This window comes from Haliotis rufescens, unplaced genomic scaffold (assembly GCF_023055435.1).
Source record: "Haliotis rufescens isolate VD_foot unplaced genomic scaffold, xgHalRufe1.0.p SCAF_21, whole genome shotgun sequence".
Taxonomy (NCBI): domain Eukaryota; kingdom Metazoa; phylum Mollusca; class Gastropoda; order Lepetellida; family Haliotidae; genus Haliotis; species Haliotis rufescens.
Window position 1 is genome coordinate 2,067,314 of NW_025963902.1, and position 16,689 is coordinate 2,084,002.

At 42.9% G+C, this 16,689-nt stretch overlaps 1 long non-coding RNA gene across 1 annotated transcript; it reads left to right on the forward strand.

Moving 5' to 3' along the window:
• The first annotated feature begins 986 nt into the window (after positions 1–986).
• Positions 987–2,187, forward strand: LOC125382897. Its single transcript, XR_007222559.1, has 3 exons — positions 987–1,045; positions 1,679–1,759; positions 2,058–2,187. It is a non-coding gene; the product is annotated as an uncharacterized LOC125382897 (long non-coding RNA).
• The last annotated feature ends 14,502 nt before the right edge of the window (positions 2,188–16,689 follow it).

Below are 16,689 nucleotides of genomic sequence, written 5' to 3' on the forward strand. Positions count from 1 at the left end.
GCGGCGGCTTTAAGGTGTTGAGGGGTGTTTTATGTTTCATGGCTCGTTTTCCTTCCTGAAACACCCGCCAACACCTTCTAGTTGAACGCCGACTCGGTTGTATTCACAAGCATCTTCTCGGGTAGTGGTATTTAGTTAGCGTCTTTAGACAGTGACGTTTTCGAAGGATTATAAAGCAGAAAGGCTGTACGTACTTCAAAATGAGTAGCTCTTATCACACGAGTATTTCTTGTATAGTATTATTTACCCTTTGCTATGGCATCAATTTATTTCAAATAGTATTCTTGACACATGAAATTAAAGACGGAGTACATTCCTAACCATGTTCGATGCCATTGGCGTCATGAGGGGTAGCGTCGTTTGCCCGTCTGTGAATGACGTCATGATGTGCTATATGAGCAATACTACCCCCGTGGACCTACTGCTGGATACATTGTATGTCTGAACTGGAGGACGGTCCTCGCATGATGCCATCGCCCCTGATCACACCACATACCACGTGATCTCACGTCAACCACAAAGATGGATGCATCTTCAGCGCAACAAATTCACAGGGTGAGTTTCAAACTATATACAGGGGCGGTCGGGTGGCCCAGTGGTTAAAGCGTTCGCTCGTCACGCTGAAGACCCGGGTTCGATTCCCGACATGGGTACACTGTGTGAAGCCTATTTCTGGTGTCCCCCCGCTGTGATATTGCTGGCATATTGCTAAAAAATATTGCGGCGTAAAACCAAACTCACACTCAAGCTATATACTTAATATCATGTTTGAAAGGCATGTATCTTAATTATATCTTAAATTTATTCGTAGATACAGGGCATGCCATCTATATTTTCTTTTCCAGAACATTCCTCGGTCTAAACTATTCTAAATGGATGTTCCTGGTGTATAGGAAATTAGATCTCATCACAATTTCTTCATGTGCAGGTCGCATTACCACAGCACGATGCCCCTGACATTTGACTGCATCAGATACCACGTGATAGGTACACAGATTCCAAGTCCATTAAGATGGATGTATTTTCAACACAACAAATTAATAAGGTGAGTTTCAAATTATATACTTTATGAACAGCCTTTTGAAGGACGTTAATACGATGTACAAGCTTTACAAATATTTACCCCTATTTGAATAATGACTCCCTTAATTCAATCCGACCTCAGCAATGTCGAACAAGTTTATTTATGAAAAGGGGGGTTATTTTTTGTTTTTCTTGGATATTCTCACAATTCTCGATTATATCAACCTTGTCTCACAGTGTCGATTGTCATATCTCGCCCACTTTTGGATGCGATCCTACGGCCATCGCGTTTATCGACTTTGCCCAGCCTATTGGAAACAACTAACTGGATACTTCCCTATAAACAATAACGTCGTCCAATTTACGACGTCATCATGTTGCGAGGCCATGTTCGAATCTCCAGAAATGACGTCATGATAGAACAATGATTTATTGTGAAATAAATCACGCTTCGTTCTTCATTGTTCTTTGCGATATATCGTGCAGCTGTCTTATTTTTGATGTTTGAAAATTATGCATCTTAATTGTATCTCTGTAGGTTATTCGAAGAAAAAAGACATCTTACCTGTAGTTTCTATTCCCTTCCCTTCCCTTCCCTTCCCTTCCCTTCCCTTCCATATGACTCAACATCTAACCACAATTTGTATGTGAACAGGTCCCATTACCGCAGCTGTAACCTACTCGTGACTCCCACACCTGACTCTCCTGTCAACTACACAAATGCTTATGGACAATGGTGAGTATCTGAATCCTGAGTTATGCAAAAAATGAATCGATACAAACAGCTGTAGAATATACAAGATTCTGTTGAAAATGGGAAAAGAACATCACTATAATAACTTGAGACAACAGTTGTCAAAAACGTATATAGGCATTGCAGGATAGTATAACACACAAATTATTCTTCACATTTATACTGTCTTGCTCAAATTATGTGCAAAATGTCACCATGTGTATAATAGAAACGTGACTGTATACAAGTATGTTCAAACGGCCATCCTCTGAATTTATATCAAGCAAACTTTGTCCAACAGGCTTTTCCTCCAAGTATCAAGGTCAAGCTTCCTACCTCCGTATATGTATACGAACCCTCAACGACCAGATTGGACTTGTCGTAATGGACTTCTTACTCCGCGATGTATCGGAACTCAAGGACTGGAGTGGACTAGTCTTGATCACCTTCCTTATTCCGCGTAATCTCGAGGACTAACCCGTGAAGATACGGAGTAAAATAGGTCTTCAGCAACCCATACTTGCTTTATACGACGGCTATGCTTGTCATAAGAGGCGAGTAACGGGTGATCAGGCTCGCTGACTTGGTTGCTCATCATGTCAATCACTGGATTGTCTGGTCCAGACTCGATTATTTACAGGCCGTCGTCATATAGCTGGAATATTGCTGAGTGCGGCGTTAAACATCAAACAAAAATCTTAATTACTAGAGTTGGGCCTCTATGTTGACTGCATCAAGTCAGCATGTTGTACATATTGTATACATACTCAAAGACTGGAGTGGACTTAGGACCAGGTTGCATCACACCTGTGTCGGGTTGTGACAGTGAACACAGCACATCTTTCAGTATTATCATTGTCAGTGCTGTTGTATTACTGTGGTATAACATCACTGACACCCATCCTTGGTAACTGAATTTATTCTACAACCAGGTAGTGGGCCTTCTCTTTCGTCAATTCAAATCTTATGTTGGGTGGTATTAGGATGGACAGTATTACATAACGCCATTACCACATCATAACTGCTCGGAAAATAATCATTGGATTCTGAAACATGTTTATATGACATTTTCTTTCGGTCTGTCAGGAGGGTGGCTATATACAGGCGTAGTTGAGCCATGCTACCCTGGATATGTTCAGCCAAGTGACATTCTAAATAAGCATATTTAAAAATTAAAGCAAACGTAAATATTTGAATTTCATTAATTGTTTTCAATTTCAAAGCTCTTTTTTTGTTGCTGTGGGTCAAGGTTGGGTTTCGTCATGTTAGTGGTGTTTACAGTTCAGGAGAATGGATATATACAGATGTGGTTGAGCCATGCTGCTCTGGATGTATTCATTTGACAACCTCCCTAACAAGCCCAGGGGTCCTCCATAGTATTGGTCCACACTGGGATACCTAGCCTCAGCCAACTTTGTAGACAAGCGGTCTTTTACAGATCCGGGTCATATTCTAATGCTGTCAGTGTAAATACCAAAACTAGTGATACTGATATTGATTATAGTGATGATTGTATTTCATATATTATAGCAATTCACACATGTTATATGTATTCCCAGTGTACTTTACAATATTACGTTTAGCCTCACAAAATCGTGAGGTTGTAGGGTTGCCTGGTGGTTAAAGTGTTTTCTCCTCCAAGCCTAAGACACCCGTGAATACCCCGGGTAGAATAGATCTTAAACCCATGCTGGACGTAAAAGGCGACTGCTTGTCGTAAGAGGCGACTAACGGCATCGGGTGGTCAGGCTTGCTGACTTGGTTGATGAATATCATCGATCCCAATTGCGTGGATCGATGTTCGTGATGTAAATCACTGGATTGTCTGGTCCAGACTCGATTATTTACAGACCGCCGTCATATAGCTGGAAAATTGCTGAGTGTGGCGTTAAACAACAAACCAACCAACCAATCAAATGACCACGGTTCGATCCCCACATTCATGACGTCCTCCATGGTGTTCAGATGGATGTACATACTGCTTAAAGCGTCCTTACCCCCTCAGATGTATATTTTCTGTACAGTGCCTCAATCTCACCTTGATGATTGTATTCTCACCCTGTTAGTACAAACCTGATTGAGAGCAACGTTTGAGAAAAAAAACGACTGTGTAAATATGTGTATTCATTGTACTTATTGGAAAATATTTGTAATAAAATTTTAAAATGAACAATATTGTGTTATGTTGTCACCTTGAAAGGGCAATTAGGAATATTGGTTTGAGGCAACGCAATTGGCTGATGCGTCCATTAGCCATGTCAGGATGTGATCGTGGGTTCGAATCCCTGATGACGATTTATGGTTTGTCGACACCACTATATCGCAGCACTGCAAGGGTACAATGCGGTACTATGATCGACACAAGTCACGTTAACACGATCCTCAGCCATATTTGCAGCAACTAATCAAGCAAGAAAATCGTTTCATAGGCCCTTTCTCCATATGATGGCCAAAGTTCTAAACATAGAAACAAAATATTTCTTCATGCTTTCATTCTAAAAGGTTCAATGAGAGTGTAAAGTAAAATCAGAATACCTCACGTACATATTACCTTTAGCCAGTGGTAAATCTCATTTGAGATCTGCTAAACTAGCTACATGTATATAACACATACTACTCCACTTGAAGACAGTACGGCGTTGTTATAAATAGTTCTCAGAAGAAATAACAGTGCTGAATGTATTGTGGCCTACTGAAGGTGCAATGGACATGTTTCTTAGTTAAGTTGAGCTCCACTTTAATCAAGGTTGCAGGTTTACGACAGCGCCTTTGCTTAATTTGAAAAATGACGGGTCCGAGGCAATTCAATTCAATTCAATTCTTTATGGTATGAAAGGCCACAGGCCCATATACAACGGAGTTACATAACATATTTTATAAAATACAAAGTCAAGGTAACAATTCACTTCGTAACAAAAATAAGCATTATGTATGTACAAAGCCAGTTGATGTTGTGTTATAAGATCCTTGCAAGACAGTAATGAAGACAATCTTTTAGCATTAAAATGAGATAGAGACCACTGCGGTAAGTACTTGTTTCTTAGATTTTCGTAAATAGGGCAAATAAACATGAAATGGTATTCATCTTCGACAACAATGTCACAATATTGGCATAAGCGTATCGATTTCACAATAGATGAAAATCTCCCTGTGTTATTTTTTAGTTCATTCAGGCCAAGTCTAAAACGAATAAGGGTGTTACGAGAATTCCTGTACCGTAAATTTGATAAATTAGATTCTGGTTCAAGCAATGACTTGAATTGGCGAAAAGTATCATATCTTAAACTTTCATAAATATCTGAATGCCATTTCCGATGGAACATGTCAATGGCACGCATGCGAAAGTACTTAATGAAAACATTTGCATTACCAATTGTCTGGGACAGCCAAATGTAACCAAAGCCATATGTAAAAAGAAATGTACGAATACATAAAGCCCATGTGTTCTTTCCAAGACTGTCGAGGTGTACGAGCATGTTGTAGGCTTTCTTGGGTAAACGGTGTTCAGGCATTATTATTATTTTACACCAATACTTCAAACAACGAGTGTAAGATCCAATGTACAATGGGAATCTCCCGCATTCTCCATAAACCATATTACTTGGTGTTGACATACCAACATTCAAAATCTTTTTACAAGCGTACATGTGAGGTACGTTATGAATAATTGTTATCGTTATCGAAACGTTGATTAGACACATAATTATCCTGTGGTACCGCAGTACTGATACCTTTTAGCTGAATTACCACAAATAATAGTAAAACGCTTCCTGTTGCAGAACATACCTTATCGGGCATCCCATATCATGCACTGAGGGGGGCACGGGTGGCCCAATCGTCTAAGGCGCCAAGGTGCAGAGTTGCGTCCCTTGGGTATGCCAGAAACCTATGATTATGGGTTCGAATCCCGGTTCGCCCCAAATATGTTTCTAGGTTTGTCAGCACCATACCCGTGCTCGTGGGTTTCACTGAAGTGGTAAACGTCTTAGGCCTGCATCACTTCGGGCTTTCCTCCCACATTAAGCTGACACGCCGCGATATAACTGGAATACTGTTAAAAGCGGCGTTACACCCAACTCACTCACTCACTCATGCATTGAACTCATGAGTGATGATTCGTACAGTAACGTAGCTTACTTATTAATTATACTAAAAAAGTATAACTATGCCTATGTTACTAAAGTATGTAAATACGTTGGGCTTAAAATGATTTATAACCTACATAATATAAATAAAGTATTAACCTTCACCCGTAATGCGCATTAAATGTTTCATGTGCAATAGCGAACTGAAACCTTAGTGGTTTGTAAAATCTAAACGTGCAAACATGTATCAACGTATAAATGTTTGATACAATGATTATTAATAACTGAATCCCCATGGTGTTAGAGGGATAATTATATTTGTCCTTAATTCCATGTAAATGACAAGAGTCCCCCCCCACACACACACACACACACACATGTACATTTTAAAAAACAATCAACACTGTCTGAAAAAGATCCTCAGATAACAATCACTATTTCTGTTTGCCTAGTGTTCAAATTATCCACATTGTTGTGAACAAAGACAAGGTGAAAACTTGTCACAGATTGTTACTTAGACCAATAATTGGTAATTGATTATCATCATCAATCTTGACTGCATTGGACTTAAAGCTTTTGAGTGAATGAAGATGGACAGATAATTATCATCGCAGTCACTGTTCAACAATATAGTCCTGTTGTACTAGAGTGTCAATCAATAATAACATACCATTCAGGGTTCCAGTCACAAGTCGCTACACATCACACAAATCTTGGAGATGAAAACACTTGGTGTCACCAAGAGAAAATGAGTATTTCACGAGCTGATAAGTCAACCAGTGAAACAGTTATAGTTTCATTGTTTAAGCCGTTGGTGTTTAACTGTCTTGGGTCAGTTTGAGTCGGATTCGAATTTTGAGGGAGTCGATAAGTTCGTCCATCTGTGATTGTCGGTAATCTTCAACGTGCTTGACTTTAAGGGACTAGCTTTCTTTAACTACGATATACTGTGACATTATAACGTGGTATATAGGTAGATATTATATTGGTCTATAGATGTAAACACATTTAATGATGCATTTCAAGCGTATGTGTTTAAAGTTGATTTTGACAGCCCGGGCCAAGTCGGACCCAACACAAGCCAAACATTTTTGATAGAGACGATGTTGAGAATGTAGAGGGAAAAAGGCTTCACTCTGAGCACCTTGTTTTCTTTATATACAGCAAACTGAGACACTATAAAGTGGTATCTAGGTAGATATAATGCTAGTCTATAGATGTAAACACATTTAATGATACATTTGTGTCTTTAAAGTTGATTTTGACAGCCCGGGCCAAGTCGGACCTAACACAAGCCAAACACTTCTGATAGAGACGATGTTGAGGATGTAGAGTGAAAATGGCTTCACTTTGAGTACCTTACTTTCTTTAACTACCGCAATATGAGACAATAAAGTGGTGTATAATTAGATATAACACTAGTCTTTAGATATAAAGAATGTTAGGAGCTTTAGAAGTGCTAGGACAGTTGTAGTGTCGTGTCAGCCCTATGGCATTCGCGAATATCCACTTCCAGAAAACATCCTGTGTTGGTTTAACATGAATTAGTAAAGGTTAATTAGGGATGTCCACCACGTTAATTAATGAAAGAAGAGTAGTCAAAACACTGTCGTTTCCTGCCCAGGACATCACACCCCTACACGCTTAGGTCGCTGAGAAACATACTCATCACAGAAAACACACGGTCAAGACACTGATTTTCTACGAGGACTCACGGTATGTAGTCATAATTATCAGTTTATTACATTGTAGAAGATGCATTTTGATTGAAACTCAATTAAATGAGCAAAACTATTTGAGGTCTGCCTAGATACGCACGTTTCGTTTTATAATTCCATTTTTAGTAACACCCGCTGGCCCGGCCCTGCCCGACTTTTCTTGGCCCGACTTTTAGGCAATCCCCCGAGCCCCCGCTGTATGCAACAGTCGGTTTTTATGTTCCTTTGGATGTAGGCCGTGTTCAACAGGCCAAATCATCAGATGGAAAAAAAAGAAATTGAGGACAAACGTTTAGAAACCTGAGCGCACACACAGATGTAGAAATGCATTTTCAGTTATATGATATAAATAAACTGTTCCCTTAAATGTCAGCGCCGATCCTCATCCCCGCGTGTAGACAATGTGTAACACCTCGAAGGGTTAGTGTGCTGCGCAGCGGACCCAAATGCATCATACTTGCGTGTCATCCATGTAACGCTGAGCTGTCAAATATCCGTTAATTAAAACTGCACAATTACCCGTTCCGACGAATCAACAACCTCTGCTTTATCTTCCATAAAGCATCTAGTTTTGTCCGTCATCTATCAAGTTTCCTTAACCATAGTCCTGAAAGCGTCCGGTGTCAGCCCCGAATCATTCGATACCTCTCATGCGATCTCTTTGAGACATCTTGAGTTTTTTCCTTCTCAAATGAAATACGCACAAAACTGTTTCCAAATCAAGCACGAAGGTCGCACCAAATGTCATCATCAAACTTCCCCACAGAACATACGCAGTCGCTGCTAAATCAACATACGTTTCTACTCCATTACAATATACATCTAACTGTCCTAACGGTCTGCGATCTCCTTCGTTCTATCCTTACCATCTACCAGCTTACCTAGCAACGCACCCCCTTCCTTCGCCATATACATACATATATACTGAACCGCAAAAGAAACGTCACCCCAAGTAACATTGCATGAAAAATTGTCATTGGGTAATTTTTGTCAAAGTTTCTAAAATTTACCATTACCTTGTCCAGAAAAATGAAACTTGATCATAAAAAACAAAGAAGATGACAATAAAACCGATTGCCCAAACGCATCACGGCAATGGCCATAGTAACCCGAGGCACATGAGTTCCGTGCAAATTGAAATGCACATGTGTTCCCCCATTTCTTGCCCTATAAAAATCCACCCAGATCGGATAATATTCAATCGTTATTGAACTGCTACACAATGCCAAGATTGACAAGAAATCAGCGACACCAAGCCCTTGGACGATTGCAAGCTGGACAAACCGCCCGGCAAGTAGCCAATGCATTTCAAGTCCAAATACATCTGCAATGAACTATCAAAACAATGTACTACATTGACTGGTTCTGTAATATTCCTTGTCATGATATATTAACATTGTTAAAAAAATATTAGCGCCCTTCCCCGTTTATAGGATTCATGGGCGACACAAACGTTGTGTCCGTTTTTCTCGAACTTCGGGCATCCCTTGGTGTTCTTCAGGATGCGTCCATACAGAGCCAGTGAATTCATTATCACAATATCTCAGTTATAGTTTTTAATAAATCGAGCATACATTCGCTTAAAACATTACGTGAATCAATACTTTATAAGCTTAAGGGGTATGTGTAAATATTTAAGATCCATCATAACATATTTGGAGACCATTACAACAATAACAACAACAACAGTAACAACAACAGTGTAATACATAACAAGCGTTTCCAAGCATGGTTTCCATAGCGACGATGTCAAAACTCTACACGGTAATGCTGCATAGCCATAAGTATAAAAACGTAAAGTTCAAGTCAAATACGACGATGCAGTTATCCTGCTGTAGTGTTTGTATCCTGTCGCATTCCACCAGTTGATTCCGGTTTAAACTGGATCACAATGAAAACATAGGTGAGGAGGGTCCCGATGATCTGTGTCAACAAAAGGGCAGGGTAATGGTTATTGGGCTGTAATGAAGAGATATATATTCATATATTCTGTTATTGGTCTCAGCGAAGACTAGAAATGAATAAATGTATTCAACGTACCGTTAGGATCGCGTCCTTGGTGATGGTCATGAGGCCTAAAGCACTGATTCCGATCTGACTTTGTGACAACTTGTTTACGAACATTGTGACCTGGGTGTACAGTTCGTGAGAAAAATAAACTATTGATAAGACATTATATAGTTAAATTACATATATAGTGTTTAATAATAATAAGAACATAATAATTAAAACGTTCAAATATTATTATTTTTTTATCATAAGTGACATCATTTTACAACATTTATCCAAGATGGTGGTACGTCCGGTTCCGAGGGGGCATCTCCCCATCCAAGATGGCGGCGTCGGGAAGGCGGGGAAGGAGGAAGGCGGGAGGAGGGAGGGAGGAGGAGGGTTCTTTGTTTTGGTTTGGTAGGTGGTGGTGGCGGTGGAGGATAGTCAAAGCAAGGATAAAAGCGATCTTTCGGGAGAGATGGGTGGCCCTGAAAAGGGCCGTTTGGAGGAAGATGACGAAAACACACGAACGGGAAACGCATACGTCATCCTAGCTTTCTAGGGCCGTGGCACTCAGCCATAGTAACAGCATGGTGGCCAACGACCAAAGTAGCTACAGTTTGGGCATTGCCTCTCCTGTAACCAACCGGTGGGAACTGGAGCGCTCTGACGAGCAGCCTTGGGGGTCCGTTAGCGCCGGGGAGTCTTTTCTCCTCCTCCTCCTCCTTCTCCGGGAAATGTACCCGGGTTGTATCCTCCAGTCAGGGAGACTTGCCAGGATGTCTGCATGGTTATTCAAGGCATGGTTCATGATGGGGATGATTCACAAGTGACACTGACTCCACTCGAGGGATTCCTTTTGATAGGAGAGGGACCGGATTGAACATTGCTCCACACTGATTGACCTTACAAGCTGCGTGCTTTTTGGTCCATTCCGCTGCCTGGTCTGAGCCTCGACCTTTCTAAAACGGACCGACCCTTGTGTTTCTTTTCCAAAGGAAATTGATTTTACCATGGGAAAGAAAGCACAAACCAGTTCGACCAATCAGAGGCCAAAACAGGCGAGCGCACCCTCTGATTGGTCCAAAACCCTAGCTTCTGATTGGTCAGATGTTTCGATCAATCAGATAAATAGACCTTCTTGTTAGTCTCTATAAAGGAGGGCAGACGTTCATCAGGCTCTCATAGCAATCATGACTGGCAAACAGAGAACTCCATATTATTTGGAGAAGTAAGAGACGTCTCGATCCAGACGGTTAAGAAGCGCTAATGATACTTATCGTTTGACATTGAACCCAGACTACTTGGAAACCATACCACCAGACTGCCTGCCCATATAGCTACTACCTTTATTTGACATGGTGATCGAGGACTTCTATCAACGGATGTCAGGTCAGAAGGGGGATCGTATTGGTCTAGGTATCCGACACCCCCATTTGGACACTCACATATTGATTCCTTTTGCTGCTTTGAAGATCTCCATGGCCAAGATATCTTGCATGCCATGGAAAAAGTCCAACTGTCCAACCAAGACCTTGCCATCAATGCCACCAAAAACTGCATCGTACGGATCATGAACGAGGATCAATCCTGTTTGGGAAGAGCCATTGTGGTGGCACAGCATTATGGCCAAAAGCCAAAACCTGCGATGAAAGAATGGTCAAGTCTGAGAGAGAGACTTACAAGAACGAATCGAGTCGACGTTCAAGGCAAACAGGCACGGGCATTGTTTTAGCGCCTTGGCATTCCTGAAAGGCCCCTGTCGGGGCCTGGACAACCTAGAATGAGTGGGACGTGCCTTGGCCTAAATCAACTATCAACAGAAAGTCTACAGTAAAGATGTGTTCATCAGTCTGTTGAACAAGTGTGAAGAGGTTCCATCCAACGCCACCATGCTGCATTTATACCATCATCATGACCACTACAAGGAAGATCATGGGATGTCTTGCTTGGCATGTCAAGGATGGTTCCGAAATCAACGCTGTTACACCCGACATCTCCAGTCACCGTCAGAGGGAGGACCCAGCGCCTGTCAACAGATTGACAATCGAGATACCAGACCTGTTTTCAGCTTGTCCACGTCTTGCAGACACCCATGGCCTATCACAAGTGCTCAGATGAGCGAGCTCCATGCTTAGTGTGTCGAGAACCGTTGACCCCAGACCATCGATGCTACGTCACTTCTCTCGGTGAATCCATCGATGCAGAGGAGGAGGAGGAGTAGGGATGCTACAACCAAAACAGACGAGACAACGTAAAAATCCTCTACTGTGATTTTGAATGTACGCAAGAGACAGGGGTGCACATCCCGAAATTATGCGGGGCACATTTAGGATGTGGACGATGCATTGGTCAATCGACAAAGGAGTTGTGCGAAGACTGACCATGGGGAGACGAAGGTTATGGTCCCAGCCGTGAGATAGTGTTTCAAGGCCCCACCATGCTAGACGATGTGTGTGCATGGTTGATGACCCTGTCCGAAAAACCCAAGCAGAGGAAAGGGGCAGCCCTCTGATTGGTCAAAACACTGTTGTGCTTTCTCTCCCATGGTACAAGCCTGACCCTATGGAAAAGAAACACAACGGGTGTGCCACACGGGGTGCCATGTGGGACAGAAACCAACCAATGAGAATGTCAAACCATCCACTCTACCTGACCCTTAAAAAACAAAAAAACTACACGGCTGACTGAACCCTCATCCACAGCAGCACTCCCCTCACTAGCAGCAAAAGCAGCAGCAGCACCCACAGCAGCCACAGCAGCAACAGCAGCAGTAGCAACAATACCCACAGTAGCAGTGGTAGCAGCAACAACACCATCAGTAACACCCACAGCAGCGACAGCAGCAGCATCATCCACAGCAACAACACCCACAGCACCAGAAGCAGTAGTAGCAACACCCTCACCAGCAGCAAAACCCTCACTAGCAGCACTCGCGGCAGCGGTAGCAGAGGCACCTGCAGAAGGAACAACACCCGCAGTAGCAGCAGCAACAGCAGCCTTTGTCGCAGCAGTTTCCTCAGCACCACCAGCATCATTCATCAGACCTGTGTGATGACTATGACGAGGGTTGTCGTCCGTTTTTTTCACATTGTATCCCATTGTATCGCATTGTTCCCATTGTTTGCATTGTTCCCCTTGTATCTAAGTTGAAGTTGTTATTGTTCATCATTAAACAGTGATTGATAAAACTCTTTGTGTCTTGATTGATCTCAACTCCGATAGGGTGCCACACCGAGGGTAGAGGCTGAGTTGAGATGTTGTCTACATTGTCTGTCTGTCTGTCTGTGTGTGTGCTCATTAAACAAAAATAGATAAAAGAGTGAGCCCATGCGGAACCCACGGAATCTTGAAAAAGTTCCTTTTTGAAATCATGTGTGGAGCAGGTGCATCGCCCCGAGGTGTTGAATACGCCACCCCATCGCATCGTGTGGGTGTACAGTGAATGGCAACTGCTCCATCATGGGCTGGAAGAGATGGCAGATCATTTTAGGGGTCACTCTTGAGTTTGTGCACAGCATGAAAGAAGCCTTGCCTGAAAAAGGGGTGGCCCCGCATTGGCTGGTCATCGATGATTTGCTGGGCAATAATACGAAAGAAGAAGAAACGGAAGTGCTGCGATGGTTCACCAAGAAAAGTCATGAACACATCCATGCTATATCTCACTCAGAACGTGTTTGCCCAATCACCACAACATCGCACCATTAGTCTGAATGCTCACAACATTGTCCTCTTTAAAAATCCGAGAGATGCATCGCAGATCGACAGTCTGGCTCGCAAGGTGTTTCCAGGCAAAGTTCCTTTCTTACCCTGAAGCCTACAAAAACGCCACCCAAGAGCCTTACACTTATCTGTTCTTGGACTTGAAACCCACCACGTTGCAAGACCATTGTGTACATGCCCACATGTTTTCAAGATCCAAGATGCCCATCGTGTATGTGCCAAACCTTTGAGATGAGGATAGTAGACTTTCATAAAAGCAGGCAAACCAATTGACCTCCCTTCAGTTAAGTCAAAGCCATAAAGGGGCGCAGACGGAAACAGGCTCATCCTACAACGGGAAAGAACACAGACCAAGAGATGGTCATGAAGGATCTCTGTGACATGGTCAACACCCCCTCATCAGTACGGGGACATGTGTCCTCTGCACTTCAGAAGAAGACGCCTTCACCACCAGAACTGTCTCACTCTTCAATGGTACCTGTGAACATGCATTGTCAGCAGCAACCACCACGTCCTTCAACATCATCAGCACCCACCTCACCACCACCCCAACACTTTCAACCTCTGCAGCAACAGCAGCAGCAGAAGAAGAAGAAGATGAAGAAGAAGAAGAAGACGCAAAAGAAGAAAAAAGACAAGAGACCGTCTGTTTCCGACAAGGGATGCAACAACCCTTGCCACAAAGGAAGAAATCGACTTTTGCAGTGGTTTACAATTTTCGTGTGGGACCTGAGAGCAGGACGCATCCCACTGAAAGCTCAACATAAGGCATGGTTGCAGAGACATAAATATACCCTGACTAAAATTGTCAATCCACGTATAGCTATGGATAAACGTCTTGGCTACCTGATGCCGTGCAGCGGCAGTGGAACACTTGCATGGGTCTTGACACGCATCCTGTTGCAATGGCAACGTTATCTCCAAGCACCACTCCTCAAAAAACAGGATCGCCGACCTATGACAATGATGACGTCGACAAAAGCCAAAAGGAAGCCCAAAGGAGTAAAGGCTCATGACCCTCTCATGAAAGTGTATCAAGCTGATGCACTCATGCTGATGTTGCAAATGCGCACCAACAGAAAGTCCAAGAAAGCAGATCAACAACAGCTGCAACTCCCTCCTGCCACTGCCTGATAAAAGAGAGAAGCTGCAGATCAGGTGCCTCATTTAGGCTAACACCTTCATGCAGGAAAGAGTGTGGGCGAGAAGATGGGCGACCCACGACGATCCTTGGCTGGAACACCTCAAGCGGTCCCCTCACTGCCCCTACCTCAAGATGACGGGGGTGGTGAAACACAAGAACGTGGCAGCTACTTTCTACTATCTGTATGAGAATCAGATCTACCAGGAGCCTGCGAATCAGAGCAACGTGAATGGTGTACAATGGCCTCCTTCCTAGGATGACGTTTCCGTTTCTCGTTCCTGTTTCCCGTTTCCCGTTTTCCGGTTCCTGTTTTTTCATCATCTTCCTAGAAACGGCCCTTTTGAGGGCCACCCATCTGTCCCGAAAGATCGCTTTCATCCTTGCTTTGACTACCCTCCACCTCCACCACCTCCACCACCACCAAACCAAAACAAAGAACCCTCCTCCTCCCTCCTTCCCCGCCTTCCTGCAACTGCCATCTTGGATGGGGACATGCCCACTCGGAACCGCACGTGCCGCCATCTTGGATGCGCACGTCCTCCCCAGAACCGGAAGTGTTGCCATCTTGGATGAGCAGGTCACGTGACTTCCGGTACCCAGAGGCCTTCCCACAACTACTTACGCCGCACTCAGCAATATTCCAGCTGTATGACGGGGGTCTGTAAATAATCGAGCCTGGACCAGACAATCCAGTGATTGACATCATGAGCATCGATCTACGCAATTGGGATGCGATGACATGTGTTAACCAAGTCAGCAAGCCTGACCACCCAACCCCGTTAGTCGACAAGCATATTCACCTTGGGTAAATGGGTAAGCGCACACAATCAGAAAGAGTTACTACAAGAACTTATATTAATAATGTATTACGTGGCATAGATCATATTTCTTAATCGTTGTTATATGCCACATTGACGTGCGTAGAACACTCTTAAGGTTTTAAAATATGCAATGACAATTTTAACATATATATTCCAGATGGGGTTGAAATGTTGTCTCCAAATGAATCATCACAATGTTTTCTTACCAGTGCAATCACTCTATCTGGCATCTTTCTTCCAGCCAAGTTGTGCAGAATGTTCAATGGTCGGTGTGCCTGTATACAGACATTCTAGTTTCAAAACTAATCCTAGTTCATAATTGATTGGTTGGTTGGTTTGTTGTTTAACGCCGCACTCAGCAATATTCCAGCTATATGACGACGGTCGGTAATAATCGAGTCTGGACCAGACATCATGAACATCAATCCACACAATTGGGATCGATGACATGCATCAACCAAGTCAGCGAGCCTGACCACCCAATCCCGTTAGTCGCCTTTTACGACAAGCATAGTCGCCTTTTACGGCAAGCACGGGTTGCTGAAAACTTATTCTACCCCGGATCTTAACGGGTCAGTTCATAAATGAAACATTTAGACTGATAAAATATCGGATTATATAATACAGTAGTCGAACGATGCCATCAGTGGTCCCTAGGTAGCCCATTAGTTTTAATCTTTCCGTCGTTATGCTTAAAACTGCAGTGACACATGAAGTGAATGAGTGTGTGAGTTGGGTTTAACGCCACTTTTAACAGTATTCCAGTTATATCACGGCGTGTCAGCTTAATGTGGGAGGAAGTCTCAGACGTTTACCACTTCGGTGAAACCCACGAGCACGGGCATGGTGCTGACAAACCTAGAAACATAAACGGGGCGAATCGGTATTCGAACCCACAATCATAGGTTTCTGGCGTGCCCAAGGGACGCAACGCTGCTCCGCGAATCGTGGCGCCTTCGACGACTGGGCCACCCGTGTCCCCAGTGACACATGGAATACTGAATTAATCAAACATCGTGTGTATCCAATGTGTAATATTAATGATTGTATCTACATGCGTAGCATTTTCTTGTATACGGGCCGGAGGCCTTTTATACAAAAAACTGCTTTTGACTTTGGCTTTGAAACATTGCAACAAATGGAAACAAAACAATACTTACCCCCGTTGGTAATCCAAAAGGAATTATTCATAATACATTCATTCGTATTGAGACATTTTAGAATCACGATATAGACTTAATAAGGGTTCTCAATGACATTAGATAACCATTGTGGGGATTTTACTTGGTGAAACCCTGCTCATCCGAACTAAACTGCCGGGCAAAAGAAAGTATATACCCATGTTTGATGGTGGTCAAACATGACGCAAACAAGAATGATTATTCAACGGTGATGTATTTGATAAGGGTATAATGATTGTATTTTGGACCTGAAGTTTGCAGTGTTTCGA